Source organism: Phragmites australis, chromosome 8 (genome assembly GCF_958298935.1).
Source record: "Phragmites australis chromosome 8, lpPhrAust1.1, whole genome shotgun sequence".
In the NCBI taxonomy this organism is placed as follows: domain Eukaryota; kingdom Viridiplantae; phylum Streptophyta; class Magnoliopsida; order Poales; family Poaceae; genus Phragmites; species Phragmites australis.
In genome coordinates this window covers 19,090,753-19,105,564 of record NC_084928.1, presented here as the reverse complement: position 1 = coordinate 19,105,564, position 14,812 = coordinate 19,090,753, and the positions used below count along the sequence as shown (strand labels likewise).

Genomic DNA, 14,812 nt, shown 5'->3' with positions numbered 1-14,812 from the left:
GTGGGGTGTGGAGAGGTGAGCCACTTTGAAACCCCAGCCGCAACCCTCCACACAATCTCCCAAAATCCTAGCCGCGCGCGCGATGCTAGCATATCAGCGCTCGGCGATCCTGCCCAATACATGTTGATACCGTAGAGGCAATGCTGCTATTGTGGTGCTGATCTCCTCAGTGTGAAGATTGTGACGCTTCTATTTGGTTGGTCGAGGATCTACTCGCCTGGTTGTGGAGCACGGCGTGACCACTCATAGCTGGTTGAGGATGTGACAGATCTGCTCGAGGAACTGGTAGAGAAGCACGACCACCTGCTCAGAGCTGGTTGAGGAGCATGACCACCAACGCGAGGATGGTTGTTGATCTGATTGAGAAGCTGCTCGAGGATTTTGATGTGCATGATGTTGGATCAGTCTACTCCAACTCTTCTTCCACTGCACTGCGCGTCCAGTGGTAACGATCTATGATCTCCTACTTGCATGATTTTCTGGGTGAATGCAGTAGAAATTTTTTGTTTTTAGGCTAGCGTAGCCAACCCCTTCCCAAAAGAAGTTCCATGACTACAATGTAATGATGACACAGTTTCTTGTAGTTGCAATTAGGGTTGTTCTTCTGGAGAAAGTCTGAGACCCAATCATAAAGTTGTGTTCATTCTTCAACACAATCTCACAGAAGGTCATCAATCCGTTAAAACTAGAAAAGCTGCAAGAAAACATGGTCCATACTCTATGCCATCTTGAGATGTGTTTCCCTCCATCTTTTTTGATATCATGACCCATATCAGGGTTCACATCATTAGAGAGATAAAGATCCTTTACCCCGTGTTTTTTTTATCAGATGTACCCTTTCGAGAGACTAAATGAGCATTCTCCATATTATGCCTTGAAGAGGACTCGAACCTCCACGCTCTTTAGCACGAGATTTTGAGTCTCGCGTGTCTACCATTTCACCACCAAGGCATCTGGGGGTTTTAAAAAAATATGTTCATAACCGAGGTTGGCCGGAAGGTTGCATTGCTACAGGGTGTGGAACCGAGGAGGTCGTTGAGTTTTGCATAGACTGCATGAATCTTAAACCGATTGGTGTGCCTGTATCTCGTCATGAGGGGTGGCTATAGGGGATAGGGACGATAGGTGCTAAATCGGTCCATACAACTGATCATGTTTCTTTCACTCAAGCACACCTCGTAGTTCTGCAACAATCAATTGTATTAGGCCCATATGTCAATATGCATGTGAAAATGCTACACATCAGCAACCTGACAAATCAACAGAATGGACTGTGAGAGAGCACATAGATCATTTCAGTGATTGGTTATGTAGACACATGATGTGTAAGTATTTGGAGAAGGTTGAGTTGAAACTGATTGCTCATGGATCGTCAACTACAATTTTGACATTCTAAGGATACGACACCAATGGATATACATTTCATACGAGACCATAGGATCACAAGAGCAACAACCAGATTAGCGGTGTGCTTATTGATGCCTACGACAGCAATGGCAATAGGAAGACCTACTATGGATTCATATAAGAGATTTGGGAGCTCTAGTATGGACCATTGAATGTGCCTCTTTTTCGGTGCCAATGGATCAAACTCCTAGGAGTGAACATCGACAAGTATGGCATGGTTGTCGTGGACCTCAAGGTCGTCTATGTAAAGGCTTCTATGTAAAGGACTCAGCTGACAAGCAGTGCCACGTGGTTCTTCAAGGAAAAAGAAGGATTGTCGGAGTTGAAAATGTCGTCAATAAGGAAAAGTACAATAAATTTGAAGACCTCCCTCCTTTTGGAGAGAACGTCAACACTAAGAAAGCTATTTACATACGTTGTGATCATAAGGAAGGTCTAATCGGTAACTAAAAAAAGCTTTGATTTATTCATTAGGATTTGTGTAAATTTGTATTAATTAATGACATGTTGTTTCGTATTAATTAATATTGAAGGATATATATGCTTCAATAAATACAATTTAAATAAACTATATGAATTCTATAAAGAAATACTCTACAAAATATTAAGAACAAGCTTTAATGTAAATACTACAATTTAATAAACTGCATGAATAAACTTAAAAACATGCATCTAAATATCTCTCCCGATTGTTTTATAGCACTCATAGTAATACCATGTATCACCACCGGCTCTATACTATAACCAGTAGTGATTGTTGAGTATAAATTCGGCGCCCCCAACTCGTAGCTGCAAGACCGAACATTCACAACTCCCGCTGGGCGCCTCAGTGCTCTGCCCCCTGGTGCCTCACGCCCGTCACTTCAATCCTTTGCCACCTCGGTATCCAACACCCGCCACCCCGATGCCCCGTGCCACCCTGGTACTCTGACACCTGTCGCCCCATTGCTTCGCCGCTCGCCGCCTTGTTGCTCTACCTCCCTGGTGCTCTGCTACCTGTCACCCCATTAATACATCTCCTCGGGGTGCCCCGACGCCCATCGCCCCATTGCTCAGCCGCCCAGGTGCCCCGACACCCGTCGCCTTGTTGCTCTTGTGCCCCAACGCCCGCCTTAATGATTCTAGGTTTGGCCTCTTCTCTTTGTGTAGTATGAAAAACCATGTAGTTTGTAGTCTTAAAAACCATGTAGTCTATAGTCTGAAAAACCATATAGTTTGTAGTCTAAAAAACATGTATGCAACATTTGGCATTTGGCAAAATGTGAAGAAACATGTAGTATTTTTGTGCTTGTCCTTGTAGTCAGAACTTAGTCTAAGCTAGAAACAAGAAAAGAAAACAAACATTGTTGTGTCAATCCTTGGTCTTAGTTTTCATAAATGTAATTTTTTTACTATCATGAAGAAGTCCATCAAATGGAAATTAATTTGTATGTTGGAATGACACGTCCAAAAAAAAAAATTGCCCCTCATCAGATCAGGCTATACCCTCAGATGGAGATGACACACAAACATGGAACAGATGAGAAACAAGATCCCAAGAAGTGGCGGTAGTCCGAGTGAGTACCTCAACTTGGATCACCCAGTTGATCTAGAGGCTCAGACCGAGGTTTAGATAGAGTTTTACAACTCAACTGATGATATAGATGGTCAAACGTCCCAAGTACAGAGAAGGCAGGACTGAGGTCCCAGCAAGTTTGCTACGGGACACTTTGTCATCACAGAGGTTAACGAAGTCGGCGAGCCTTTGAAGCCTTCGCATGTATTAGGGTCGTACAAGACAACATGCGGGGTTCTTGTCAGGGATCATGTCCCAATTATCTATAGAAGTTTGAGAGGCTGCCCAACTGGCCAATGGGTCATTCCTAATGGCATCAAGAACCTTTTGTGGGAGAAGTTATCATTAAGTTTGAGTTACCTAAAGGATGTAACCTTGAGCAAGCGAAGGTCTGTGCATTGACTATAATGGTCAACTCGTTTAAGAATTTTAAAGGTATGTTGTACAGACATTTTTTGAGGAACAACCAAGCATCATACTTTAACATTTACCCTAAGATGCAAGAGTATTAAAATGAGTTCATGTAGTATAAGCAGTCGGATGAATCAAATAACCAAAGTGAGGCAAACAAAGCCAACTCCGTAAAGAACGCGTACCATCACGGACTAGGCACATGTGGCTACGAGAAGACATTACCCGACTGGGAGAAGAAGCAAGAAGAACTAACTTGAAGTGGTGTTACACTTATCACAGCTTAGTTGATTCCACGAGCTAAACACTATTTGTACACGAGGGGTGACTCTTTCAGAGGAAGTCCAACTATGCTTCAGAAACAAAAAAGATCAAGAGGTGATGTAAAGTATGGCAGATGCGCACGCCCAGAGTTCCTACGACTCTTTTAAGGTAGATAGAGAGAAGGACGAGTTAACCATGGCACTGAGAAACAAGGAGCACTCTAGCCGTATGCGAGAACACGGTTTGAGGCCTTGGAAGACTCATTGCAAAAGGACTCCAAGAGTTATAGGAGTCGGAAGAGAAGTACACAAGAAATACAAGAGATCTTGGCTCTTGTACGAGAAGAACTCCAACAAGAGAGATAGACGATGGACGCCAAAATACAGCAAGCCGTACAAGAAGCCATCGTCCAGCAGCAATTACAAGACTTTGCTACTGTTCTCTACAACCCTGGTGCTCATCGGAGTAGCTGCTGTCCATGGGCATTCCCGAAGATGACTTATGTCATTATCCCATGGATGATCTCAAAGACACCATAGAGTGCAAGCTTACCATGGCCATTGCAAATGTTACAACCAAGGCGGCTCTAGGCTTGGCTTGGCCTGTGAAATCTGGTGCTCGGTTCAACAATCGTCTGATATCATTAGGATATGCAAGGGTCCAAGTGGATATTGTACTACCCAGGTACCACATGGATATCTCCGGAGAGACATGGCGGAAGAAACTGGGATCAAACATTGGTAATTTTGTCATGTGACACAAGCGCTACATATTGTTTAGTGAAGACACAGACGATGAACAAGAGGAGATGGACTCACATGGCCACCTCCCTTCACCCAGAAAATCTTTGACCCTTGAGTGGCCTCTAGGCAGAAGATCTCCAACTCCTCCACTGACACCACCTGCACCAATAAAAGGTTCGAGTGCTCCACCGCTAGGACTTGCACCATTAGGAGGTGCGGGTCCTTCGCCCCTAGCACCTGCACCATCAAGAGTTCCGAGTCCTCCACCAACACATGCAACGTCAAGAGGTACGAGTTCGCCACTAGCACTTGTACCATCACAAGGTTCGAGTCCTCCGCCACCAGCACATGCAACGTCTAACGAGTCATTTCATCTCATGACTCGCTATCATCTAAGAAAACAATTTCACCTAAGAAGATGGCGCCACCTCAAATGTTAGCACCTCATCAATCAACACAACTACCTCCTGAGGAATTAAATGCGGACAGTTAGCACCAGTGTAACTGCACACTTCAAGCTGGCTTAGCCTAAGATAAAGGATCCAATCAATTCTATTGCGCAATAGTTTTTCATATCGATGGCAAAAAAAATAGACTAGGGCACTGGATCCAAAGCCAAAATTAAGGAGAAGTCTTACCTGAAGGCCTCAATCAAATAGTTTGTTGCCGAAACCGGACTTACACTAGACCAAATTCTCGACCAGGATGACAACATCGCCGTTCTAGATGGCACTTTGAGTTGGGCAAAGCACTGGTCAAACCAGATGTGATGGTCAACCTGTCCTATCATATGTGGAAATTCCATCAATGGTACATGACGGAGACGAAAAAGGACAGAGAAATGATTCCTGCTAGGTACAAAGATGAAGATTTCCATAATGGCCCCGGCGTATTATGGCTAGAATTCAAGAAACTTACAATGTTTACTGTCCAGACGTCCTCAACCAGACTATCTTGAGTTGCTGGACACCATAAGTATCTTAGATTTGCATTCTTCTACCATTTAATTGCATATCTAACTTATTTCTTATGTAGAATAGAAATACAAAAATAAAGAAAAAATGCATTGACAAGTAGGATTTCTCTAGGCAGCAGTTATCAATGAAGAGTTTGTTAGAGAAAAATCACACAAAACTGAGATCTATGCATGAAAGGCTATGCTCAAACTACAATACAAGACATACATAATTCTATCTACAATTTATGTACGTGTTTTTTTATATACTCATTCTACTTTTATATATATACACACTATAATACTATTCTATACTTAGATATATATACACACGATAATATTATTTTACAGCTACAGCCGGACAGTGACCCGGACCGCATAGCTTCCTACCATCGTGACAATGCCAGTGCCCCACACCTAACTGCGTCCTCCTTTTTTCATAGCGCCAGCCCCGCGTCCAATCCATCTTCCTGCACTCATCTTTCTTCCTGCACCCGATTGAGCCCACCCCCATGCCCAGGCGCTTGACCGGATCGAGTCTTCCTCGTGCCCCTCTCGCTCCACCGGCCCCGACAAGCCTCCCATGTGCACCAGGCCTGAACAGATCCACACTACTTCCTCCCTGATGTGATTTGCACAGATTCACCTTGCTTCCTTCGCCCATTGTACTGCACTAGATTGTGCTTTGTCGTGCCCCCTGGAGCTCGTAGATCCATGGAATCGGAGGAGACCGAGCTCCAGGAGCTCTACGCGGTGGAACTGGAGGGCCCGACCTCCTCAAGCTATGGCCTGTCACTTCTTTGTTGTGGCTGCTATTCCTCTCCTTCTCTGATTTGGTGCCGTTCCTCAGCACTGAGGGAGCAGCAATCTGTTTGAAGAGGATAATGAATCTAGGGGATTTGGGGGAAGGATTTGCAACTAGCTTATGGGTGACTGGATGTGCTCGAGCCTCACTGAGGAAGAAGGATAGAACTTAGTACTACCGAATCCTTCATTCAATACTAAAAAAGGAAATTACTGAACAATGAAATAAGTACTACTAACGTGATCTACTGAATTGTGATAGTATGAATATTGAACTGTGACAGTGTGAACTATACAATCCAAAAGAATTAACTACTGACATCATTTTTCTCTGTCTTTAGATGCACAAAAGTAGTATTACTGACACAATTTTACCATGACTTGGAAGAAGGAAAAATTCTGTAAGTGTAGAACTTTGCTATGACTTGAACAATCGAACCCTTAAAGTAAAAGGGGAACAAGAATTTAATATGACTTGGAGTTAACTACTAAAGGGAGTATTGAAGAACTACTAAATCCAAGTTAATGGAACTACTGAACAACTCTTACTGAATGTCAACTAATCATCTACTGAATCATATACTAGATTACTGAATCAAAAATTTGCTATAGGTTGGAACTATTGAAAAGAATAATCTACTAAAGAGAGGAGGAGTACTGAATCATTGTAAATTCCTTCGGTAACACTAGATTACTAAAGAAAAAAAATAATAGTAAATTTCTTTAGTAATACTGACACTTAGTAAATACTGAATCATGAATGGAGTACTTTCAGTAGAAATATATGGTGAACTATTGAACCCATATGAATACTGATTAACAACAAATCAAAATCCATCAATAGCGCATCCAGTAGAATCCGCTTTGAAGGACTAAGTAGTAATATTATTCAGACAGGTATTTATCATAAGTAACACATGGGTTTTTCTTCAGTAAAAAAATTCAATTATTTCAGTAGCAAGATAGTTCTTAGTAATTGGTCATCTTCCACCTTGGCGCAAAAGAGATCTTGTTGCCACTGCCTTGATGCCATACATTCTCATTCGTTTCCTCCACGATTCCATGACTACCAACAATACTAGCCTCGTGGAGCTCACATAAGTTGTGCTTGACCTATTTCCATAGGATCCAAACTCAAAGTCGGGTGTCAGGCTATTGTAGATTGGATCAGAGTCATCAAGGATGAGATCTAGGTCATAGGAAGGAGCAGGCCGCCGGGGAGGAGAGCTTGGTCACCAGGGTTGGAGTGCTTCTGGTGGAGGTGGCGCGCAGGTCGTCAGTGCTGCTCTGACTCTGCTTATTGCTCGTGAGTCATGAAGGGAGTAAGCTAGGGAGAAAAGAGAAGAATGGTCGGTTTGTGCTTGCACGCGATGGATGGGGTGGGCTAAGTTGGTTCGGCGGAACTAGATTTGGGTTGGCTGGATAGGTGGTTGGTTGGATTGGGTCTAGGGTGTTATCATTGCCGGTTCATGTAATGGACAACTAGTTATAATCCAAATATCACTATCAGTTAATTACGTGAACCGGCAGTGATAATTGGCTTATTACAGCTGGCATGAACTAACAGTGATATTATAATCACTACCGATTCTATAACCGACAGTGATAATCTATAATTATCTTGCCGCTTATTCACTGTCAGTTCCAAAACCGGAAGTAATGACGTTTTTGAACCCACAGTGATGACATTTTTTATAGTAGTGCGGGAAGCTCACTCATGGAATCCAGCTACTCAAACACCATCCGAAAGGTCAAATGCATCAAAATTAATTTCATTTCTATAATCATAAGACATGGAATAATCAATTCAACTAATCCAGAAAGCCTAAGATCACTGTATCCTTGTGATGTATTGCTTGATTCATCTAATCATATGCACCAATCTATCGATTCATCAAACCCTAGGGCACAAATCGATCGTTTCATCTAACCCTAGGGTATGAATCAATTGATTCATCAAACCTGCGGTGACGAATCAATCAATTCATCCCCACTCGAGGCCACAAATGTATCGATTAACCCTACAAACAAACCAAATGGCTCGGTGAATGGTTCCAAATCTAAAAACCCTAAACCTCAAATGGATTGAAACCTACAGTTCATGAAAAACTCACTGCAGTCACTAATGAAATCTCAGAGCTCGCCTCTGTCATGCTTGCACATCAGCGCTAACCTCCACTCATGCCTTCAAGCTCGCGGTTCCTCCAAGACGGCCGCTCGTCTCCACCGAAGTCGAGGGAGTACCACAACCAGCGCTACCCTTCACAAAGCTCTTGAATCTTCCTCGCCCGGTGTCCCTCACCTTGGCGCTGCCCTTTCCAGGCATGGCGACGTCCTCTAGTAAGCTCCTTGGTAAAGGCGATGAAGGGTGGAGTGAAGAACGTGATGGGGAGATGAGAGGAATGAGTATAGGGTTACACGAGGGGGAGACGAGTCGGGGTAGTTCAATTCATTGGGCAGGTAAATTCACCACAACACCTGGACTGGTCATCCAACCCAGCCCAACGCATGCAACCGAACACACCCAGTTGCAAACCACAATGCAACCAACCCTCTAATGTAGTCTATCACACACACTCTAGAGTAATGGCTTGGCTTGGGCCGGCCTGGATTAACTGCTAGTCAAGCCAAACCAAACATACTCTAAGATCACAAAGTCTGGTTCTATTTCCAATCTTAATCAATTGCTGGTTCTGACTCGTAGTTATCAACACGTTAATCCAGTCAATCGCCCCCACTCCAAGCACTCAGACCAGACCAGGACACGGCAAGGCAAGATGGCCCAGTGGTCAAGGTCGCCTGATCTTATCTCCTGCGTCCAGCTTCACAAGTCAACTAATGCTGTTTCAGCGGAAGTTATAATACGGAGACAAGCGGAAGCGAACATTCAGGTACGTACAGTGACACTGCACAGGGCCGTATATGAGGGAGTGCAGAGTGATCGATTGCACAGGGCTCCACTTAATTAGGGCCGGCCCCCATTATCTTGATGAGTACATGGATTAGTAACTTCAATTTCTTGCGTAAAAATAATTAGAAAGAGGTATCTTCACAAGCTTATGTGATCAATAGCTATTACTTTCTTGTGTGAGATCATTATCTAACATTAGTAACTACATGTGTCAAATTAAATCAACAAATTTACATTCTTATTACTTTGATCTTGTTTCCTAATTTGCTTGGCCCCCAAATGCTCTATGTACTCTCTTCTGTTCCTTCTAATAATTTTTATGGTGGGAGTAGTGAGAGTAACCATTGGGCATTGCCTCAGTTGAATTTGCATTTACTTCTTTCGTTGTTAGGCCTCATAATACAAATCAATTTACGCTTGTAATGCCCAACTATTTGAGCTTTATTTGGCATTACAGTAGCTTTTCAAAATAAGGGTGGTAACAGGTCGGATCGAGACTGGTTGGAGTGAAAACGCATCCGACCCAACACCCAAGATCTCAAATCCGATCTAGCCACGAAATGATTACTGGGTGCAAAATGACCCTCGACCCCGGCCCCTACAGGGACTCGAGACCCGACGGGGACCTGAGACCCAGGATCTGGCTAGATCTGACACCGTGTGAGAGATGGGTGCTCCATGGATCTGACACTGGCCAGATCTGTCGCGGACAAATCCCCTGTGGTGATGGCGGACTGGTTGCTGGTGATGGCGACATACACGAGCATGTGGAAATGGGAGGACGAACGAAATCAATGAGAGGAATAAGAAGCTGTTCTGGAAATTCGAAGGAACCTGCGTACTCGAGTATGAGCTTCTGGAGCATGTCCTATGTAGCTCTGCCTGATGCACGAGGTCGCTGAGTGGTCAGTGCTAGACAGGGTCTCAGCATCGCGTCGTCGCGAAGAGTGGCGTGGATCCTCCGTAGTTCGGACATGAGCGCCATCAGCTCATCGTCATTGACGGTGCCTGTCTCAGATGCGCGCCCGAACTGCTTCAGCAGCGGCGACACAAGCTTCTTGGACCATGCGAAGGATGGTCCTAGCGGCTAGCGCTTGCTGATGCCCCAACACTCTGGAGATTTTAGAGCCTCGGGAATGGACGAAAAATTAATGGGCCTTCGAGATTTTAGGGCACCGCAGATGTAAAATACGATCCGATCCTAAACCCGACTAAGTTTGGGTCTCGACCCGATGACCTCGCAGGGCAGTTTCTGCACTGAACCCATCCCAGCCGAATCTAAAACCTGTGGAGCTCCAACACAACCTGGCCTGTTGCCACCCATATTTCAAAATAAATTATTGGTGACAATTAACTTAAAAATACAACACTACTATTAGGGGTAAATCCCTGACAGTGATTCTGGGGTATGTTGGACAGTGGGTGCGTGATCTTTGTTCGGGATGTGTTTGCTAAATCTGGTTGTCTATGTGCAACTCAAGAATACCAGGGTTTATCCAAGTTCAGGCCCCCCTCAGGGTAATAGCCCTATATCCTGTGTATTCTTTTCTTGTGATCTAAGTTGGGTACAGATGATGTTCTTACCCAGCCTTCTACTCGTTGGCCTCTCCCCCTTTCACAAGCCCGGTACTCCTCCCTTTATATACTAGAGGGAGAGAGGATTTACACGTGAGTCAAGACATAGACCGAGGCTTAGCTAGAGCTTCCCACCTAGGCCCATCATTACTAAGAGCAAACGTATTTCATTTTCTCTACGACACTACAGAGCCTGTCCTATCGCTCCACCACCTGTGTCATCTCGGTCGCCCAAACTGCCTTGTCCCGTCCCCAAACGCCGCCTACGCACCTGCAAAAGAACTCCTACCATGCCTATCAGGCCGTCCTGTAGCATTTAATGCTACGGGACTAATCACGGCCGCTCTGCGCCGATCATGCCATAGAGGACCTGGGGAAGGGAAATACTCAAGTGAAAAAGTATTTATTATAATTAAATTGTTTAGACATATACCTGCCCCACGACCAGAGGAGACTGGTCGCTGGGTTTGCTCCTACGACCGGGGACTGGATGCGGAGCTCGGTCGGAGAGTCTAGTCACGTGGTTGCTGGCTGGTCGTGCGGTTGCTGACTGGTCGTGTGGGATGACCACAGTTCCAGACAAAACGTGGCATGCAGCACCTGCTGATATCTTTCTTGCGTGGATCCTTCGTGAGGGGAGTCCACTATTCTTACACCGACAGTAGCCCCCAAGCTCCTTCACGGATGCGATGGACCGAACAGTCTGTCAGATGGTCGTGGCTGGACCTAGTCAAACCACTTGGGCCCTAGGTGAACATAAGTTCACCCGGGGAGTGATCAGTGATATGGTCCACTTTTGTGGTCACTCCAGAAAACTGCATCCCGAGGGGAGGTTAATCGTCCATAGAAAAAAGGGATATGGGAGAGAGTAACCTTAATGGACGCTGGATTTCAAGGGAATTTTGGTTCCCCAGATGGATCCTCGGGAGCCGGCGCGGCGGAACCAAGCCGATCCTATAAATGGGGGGACAGAAGGCCCTAGAAATCTCTCCGCCACCCGAGCTCTTGTGCTAGATACCCTTGCTTTCAGCCCCCACCAGAGCCTTTCAAACAACCACCACTGCATCCTCATGGTGCCACGCACCGGAAAGGAGGCCGTCTTCCCCAAGCACAAGTGCACTGCCACGAAGCTGAAGCAGATGTACGAGAATCATTTGCTTCTGCGTCGTTTGTCCTCCGGGTACTGCCCTTGGGGAGATGTTCCTGCTCCCCGCCAGGGGGAGATCGTAATCTTTGCTTCATTTTTCTTGGCCGGTCTCGTCCCCTCTTTCTCCGAGTTCTTCTGCACCATCATCTCCTTCTATGACATCTGCCATCTTCATCTGAACCCGAACTCCATCATCATGCTGAGCATCTTTCTCACATGTGCAAGAACTTCATAGGGGTCGAGCCATGTCTCGATCTCTTCAGATTTTTCTATGTGGCTCGGCTACAGCCAGGGTCGGCCATCGGGAGCTGCGGTTTCCATCTCTGAGATGGTGTCGCTAGTTCCTACTTGGAGATGAACCTAAAATCGTTGTGGTTGGGCTGGAGGGAGGAGTAGTTCTACTTCACGACTAACGACTCCCTAGACAAACTTTGCGTGCCCAAAGCGCCAGCGTGACTTGCAGAGAGTTGGCCAAGCTCTCCCACGCTGACTGCCGAGCTACTATCCCTCGCTGACCTGGTCAGGGGGCTAGTGAAAGCCAGTCTGTCAGGGTCAGATGTTGTGCGTGACTTCATCAAGTGCCGGCTCTACCCCTTATGGCGAAGGGTGCACCTAGCCTACTTGTACACCGGGAGCGACGATAATACTCGGGGGAGTTCCGCAGGTAATGTTATAGCCGTCCCCTTGCCTTGAGAGGCTTGATTGAGTGGTGTTTTACTATCATTGTTTTCAGATCTTCCCGATGAGGTCATCGATCTGCAGGTCAAATTGTTGATTTGTGGCTGCCGCCAGGAAAGGAGGCCCTCCGTGCATCCCTCTATGCAAGCTCCCTCTAGCGGAGAGGGCGCAGGTTAGGCTGGTATGTTTGATATTTTTTGCGAATTCCCTTTTCCATGTTTTTTTTCTTGGCCAGAGTTTTATTTTTGGCGTTATCTTTAGCATCTTGCCGAGGTTGATGCCCAGAGGCCACTAATCGACAAGGTCGATGAGGCCCTCCGGGAGATCGATCGGGAAGCGTCTACCCCCGCCCCGGACGTCCCCCGTCCTAGTTGTGCTTGGCACCCAACTGGGCCAGGAGGCGGCCAACCTCCGCTGGGTCCGATGGTGGTTGAGGGTGGCAGCCCCGTGAGTGATGCCAGTTAGCAAGAAGCCGACCAAGCGCCCCGCGACCGAACTAGGACCGACACGGCATCCCGCGACTAGACCAGGACCGACTCAGTGCTCTGTGGCCAGTCCGGGACTGACCCGATGCCCCGCGACCAGATCCACCCTGGCCAGGCACGGTCCGACCCTACCGCCGGGGACCTAGTGTCTGTACGGCACCAGAAGAGGGTGGCGGAAGGATCATTGTATGCGGGGGAATCAAAATGTTCCTGTGAGACCCCAAGCACCGGTGGCCCACTCATGGGGTTGTCCTCTCCGACCGACCGATCTGTCGGTTTTGTGAGGGCCATGCTGGTGCTCCACCCTCCATCGCAGAGGTAAGTTTTTCTAGGCAGGTGTAGATACTTTGAACTACTCTTTTCTTCTTGATTCCGCAACTTTGCTCATTTTTTGGAGGCCCTCGGCGACCACCGTGACCACCCCCCCTGACAGTGCCCTAGCCTGATGCCCCGGCGCCCCTGCCAACGTTGGCTTTTCCCCTCTGCGTATCAATGGTGGCTCCAGGACCCACGAACTTGGTCAAGGAGTCTGTTTTGACTCCTAACTTGCTCTTGTGGGTCAGCCGTTTCCCAGCCGTCGTTCGCAAGCTGGTCGAGGAGAAGGAGATGGCGACCAGCAGATGCGCCGAGATGGAGAAGCAGCTGGCGAAGATGCAAAGGAGGTGCGGCAAGCTCTCCCAAGAGAAAGCCGCGCTGGCCGCCAAGCGCTCCCAGCTCAAGGTGGAAGAGTGCACTACCCTCAACATCCTTTGGGAAGCCTTCGGGGCACTGGCAGATCCGCTAGGTAGCCTTGGGCTAGGGGTGATTGAGTCGAAGGATGACCGCACCGCCCGAGCCTGGGCCTATGCCCTCCAGGTCCTCACGGAGCACTTTTCTGAGCTCCTTGCCACCCTAGCATTGAGGGGGGCAGAGGATGTTTCGCAAGCAGTGAGGGCAACTGTGGAGTATATTTTCCAGTGCTACCACGGCCGTGACCCCAACTTCAACCTGGACTTGGTCCGGGAAGGGGCCGCTGTTGCTAGTCCAGAAGCTAAGGAGAGACATCGGCGGGAGTGCCAGGGGGCGGTGGATTACGTGATGTCCATCTTCCGGGTGGAGGCTGCCGAGGAGTAAAAAACTCGATTGTAATCTTCGTTATGTAACAGTTTTTTGAGTGGAGCCCCCACGCCTTTGTTTCATGACAAGATTGTGTCGTTGTGGTCATAGAGTTCCTAGAGTGTTCGAGCCTTCCGGTCGAACTGACCCGGCACCCATGCTGATCGGCCCCTCAACCCTCATCAAATCCTCGACCATATCCGTCGACCACCCTTCCGACCAACACTCCTTGGAGGTGGCAGCCAGATGTGTGCGAGGGTCTATGGCTGAGCGGGCGAGTACTTCGAGCGACCTTCAAGGTGCGTTACACCGATTGCTCGCACCACGTGATGGTCCTAGGTTACACAAGTAGGGTTCGACCTGCTGACACCGGTGTGGCTTACGCCCTGTTTTTTGACTAACCTGCCGGGAGGAGTTACTCGGGGTAAAGAGGGACCTGGAACGGGCGACCATGGAAAGCACCCAGCAGAGGGAAGAGTTCTATGACCACCTTCACCACTGCCAGGAGGAGTTACTGGGGGCACAGAGGGACCTGAAACGGGCGACCAGGGAAAGTGCCCAGCAGAGGGAGGAGTTCTACGGCTGCCTTCGCCACTGCCGGGAAGATTTCTATGCAGTGAGAAAAGAACTCGAGCGGCTGACCAAGGAGAGCGACGAGCGGCGAGTGTTGTTCTACAGCCAACTTAGCCTAGCTTTTACACCTTTCTACTCGTTACTTCGGTCTGCCAGTGTCCAGGTTCGTCCGACCCCTGGGAGCACCATGACCGGTCATGTCAAGTGCT

At 47.3% G+C, this 14,812-nt stretch overlaps 1 non-coding gene across 1 annotated transcript; it reads right to left on the bottom strand.

Annotated features, from left to right (window-relative positions):
* Positions 1–870: 870 nt before the first annotated feature.
* Positions 871–951, bottom strand: TRNAL-CAA (transfer RNA leucine (anticodon CAA)). Its single transcript has one exon. It is a non-coding gene; the product is annotated as a tRNA-Leu (tRNA).
* Positions 952–14,812: the final 13,861 nt, after the last annotated feature.